The 3,670-nt window shown below is 26.5% G+C and overlaps 1 long non-coding RNA gene across 1 annotated transcript; it reads left to right on the top strand.

Annotated features, from left to right (window-relative positions):
• The first annotated feature begins 987 nt into the window (after window positions 1-987).
• Window positions 988-1,792, top strand: LOC135924935 (uncharacterized). Its single transcript, XR_010571453.1, has 4 exons — window positions 988-1,117; window positions 1,162-1,293; window positions 1,334-1,610; window positions 1,654-1,792. It is a non-coding gene; the product is annotated as an uncharacterized LOC135924935 (long non-coding RNA).
• The last annotated feature ends 1,878 nt before the right edge of the window (window positions 1,793-3,670 follow it).

The raw sequence follows: 3,670 nt of genomic DNA, 5'->3' as shown, positions 1-3,670 counted from the left end.
CATGAACTCAAGTCGACTCAAGTCATCAACTCAAGTTCATAAAATATTCGTCCTCTAGTCGACTAGAGGACGAATATTTTATGGACTTGAGTCGTCGACTAGAGGACGAATATTTTATGAACTTTAGTCGTCGACTAGAGGACGAATATTTCAGATCTATTATTATTTATTATTCATTAAGATAGTTTTTAAATTTTACTATTTTCGACTTCCAACTTGAGTTGTGACTCGTGAATATAATTATATAGTTGAGTCGACTAGAGGACAAATATTTCTATGAACTTGAGTCGTCGACTAGAGGACGAATATTTCAAATTTGGTATTATTAATTAAGATATTTTTTGTATTTTACATTTCCTACTTTAGACCTTTATGACTCGTTAAGTTATTATAAATTATATAGTTGTGTCGGCTAGAGGACCAATAGATCTATGAACTTGAGTCGACTAGAGGACGAATATTTGAAATTAGTTATTATTATTTAAGATATTTGTTGTTATTTACTTTTTACTTTAGACCTCCAACTTGAATTGTGAATACAAAATATATAGTTGTCGACTAGAGGACGAATAGTTCTTTGAACTTTTGAGTCGTCAATTTGAGTCGACTAGAGGATGAACTTCTAATTAATTATTATTTAAGATATTTGTTCTGTTATTTACATTTTTTTACTTTAGACATCCAACTTGATTTAGGAATACAAATTATATAGTTGAGTCGACTTGAGGACGAATATTTCTATGAACTTTAGTCGTCGACTAGAGGACGAATATTTTATGAACTTGAGTCGTCGACTAGAGGACGAATATTTTATGAACTTGAGTCGTCGACTAGAGGACGAATATTTCAGATCTATTATTAATTTTGATAGTTTTTGTATTTTACTACTTTCGACTTCCAACTTGAGTCGTGACTCGTGAATATAATTATATAGTTATAGTGCGTACAAATTGTGCGTTGCAACGTTGCGTTTCAAAACGCAAACAATGCATTTTAAATGCATTCGTTCAAATTGAACACATTTCCGTTTTTCATTTAAATTATTTTTTTCAAAACGTAAACCTGCTTGCGTTTTCAAATTTTTTTGAAGTGGAGAAATGAAAACACCATCAAAAATGTAAGAATATATATAATTAAATCATCATTTATTAATTATTTTAGATCATGGAATGAAGAAATAACAAAAAGATTTGCTGAAATGTTGGAACCTGAAGAGGTTATTTGGAATCAGGCGCATCCTGATCATAAGAAGACATTCTCTGTGATGGAAAAACTTTCCATCATAGGAATTAAGTTAAATAATATATAATATTATTAATAATTTTATTTTTAGATTATCAGAAGAGTTTCCAGATTATGATTGTAGCGTGAATTACCTAAGGAAACGCCTTAGGAACTTTAAGGATCAACTCAACAAGGATAAGTAAGCGAGACCTTCAGGATCTAGAGGAGGGGTGCATGAATATTAATTTCATGCAAGCCACGGTTGCTGACAGACCTACTGTCAGTAATTTTCAGGAATCCCCTCCTCAAACAAGGAACCCTGCTAAAAATCAAAATGATTTGCAAAAGCTTATGAGTGTATTGGAAAAAACATCTTCTAGTATCCAGTAATTCTTATTTTTATCTATAATTTATTTATCTTTTATATAGAATCTTTTTGGATAGCCTGGTTGATGTATTGAAAGGTTACGATTCTGATGAAGACTATTTTTTTCAAGACAGAAGTTTTAAAAACAATGCAAATTATCAAGATTAATAGAAGAAATACACAAACAACAGAAACATCTGAAACAGCTTTAGATATTTTTAATACTATATAATTTTGATATTTATATTTGTTATATTGTTAATTTTTGATATATTGTTATTAATAAAATTTTTATATAATTAGTAGTGAATAATTATGTGTTAACTTCTTCCTAAAATGTAATTTTAAAAATATAAATAGATTTTAATATATAGCAAAATATGATAAATATTTATGATTATATTTACTGGCTAAAGTCAAGGTTTCACTCAGTTTATTTTTATTATGATTGAGGGCAATTAAAAATATTTGCATTGTTGAGTTTAATATATATAAATCTAATCTACAACCTTCATTTTATTAATAAAATTTTTATATATTTAGTCTGTTTCATATGTAAATATAGGATAATAAGTAGTGGATAATTATGTGTTAACTTCTTCCTAAAATGTAATTTTAAAAATATAAATAAGATTTTAATATATAGCAAAACATGATTAATATTTGTAATTATATTAACTGGCTAAAGTCAAGGTTTCACTCTTATGATTGAGGGCAATTTAAAATATTTGTATTGTTAAGTTTAATATATATATAAATCTAATCTACAACCTTCATCCCCATTATTAATCCTCAACTTTGGATCCCACTTCATTTAATCTATTACAATTAACACTAAGCTTACAAATATATAACTAAACTTAAAATTATTTCATGATCAATACTTTATTCAAATTTTATTTAATATTAATAAATTTATTATAATAGTAATATAAATAAATTTATTATAATAGTAATATAAATAAAATTATTATAATAGTAATATAAATAAATTTATTATAATAGTAATATTAATAAATTTATTATAATATAAAAATTTAAGAATTTATCCCTAATGATTTTAGATTCCTGTGAGCTTGAGTTGTTTTCCCTGCTTACCAAAAATGGTCTTGTTGTAAGGTTAGCCAATGTAGGATCTGTATTGATGATAATATAATTTTAAAAATATATATAAATATGATTTTTATATATTTATTTAAATTTAAATATTGGTATTACCTATATCATCAATGGAAGCTGATCCTTCTTTGTTGATGATAATGTTATGTAGAATGCAAATAGCCTTTATCACTATCTCTATGCTAGGTAGTCCTATTTCTATTGGCTTACTTAGAATGTGATCCTTGAACTATAAGCTAGTTGTGCAAATGATACACCAGTTATTAAATACCTATTATATAAATAATTAATAAATTAAATTTATTTTACCATAATGTAACAAACAAACGATCCTCAGCATCGATTTGTTTGTTACAGTTAGTAACTTTTGGATTAATATCCTCATATATGAAATATGAGCTCCAGTATATAAGAAAATGTCGCTCTTCTCATTCTTGTATAATTATAAAATTGCGAATTTGTTAAATCGCCTTTAATATTAATATATTCAGAAAAAAGATTTCTTTTAACAAATATTTTGGACGTCTTGCTCTTCTTCCTTCCTTTATTTCTTTGTAGTAAATACAAAGCAAGTAATTTTTTTTGTTTTAAATTTAAATAAAAAAATAAAAGTTAACGCATCAATTTATACATGGCTGCGTTTACGTTTTTTTATATGCGTTTTAAAACGCTGCGTTGCAACGCACAATTTGTACGCACTATTTAAGTCGACTAGAGGACGAATATTTCTATAAACTTGAGTCGTCGATTAGAGGACGAATATTTCTATAAACTTGAGTCGTCGATTAGAGGACGAATATTTCAAATTAGATATTATTATATAAGATATTTGTTGTTATTTACTTTTTAATTTAGACCTCCAACTTGAGTTGTGAATACAAAATATATAGTTGTCGACTAGAGGACGAATAGTTCTCTGAACTTGAGTCTAGTGTTCTTAATTTGCTTGTAAAATTTACG

Source organism: Gordionus sp. m RMFG-2023, chromosome 2, assembly GCF_954871325.1.
Source record: "Gordionus sp. m RMFG-2023 chromosome 2, tfGorSpeb1-WG-v2, whole genome shotgun sequence".
Taxonomy (NCBI): Eukaryota; Metazoa; Nematomorpha; class Gordioida; order Chordodea; family Parachordodidae; genus Gordionus; species Gordionus sp. m RMFG-2023.
The sequence above is the reverse complement of the archived record's forward strand: the minus strand, read 5'-3'. Positions and strand labels throughout refer to the sequence as shown.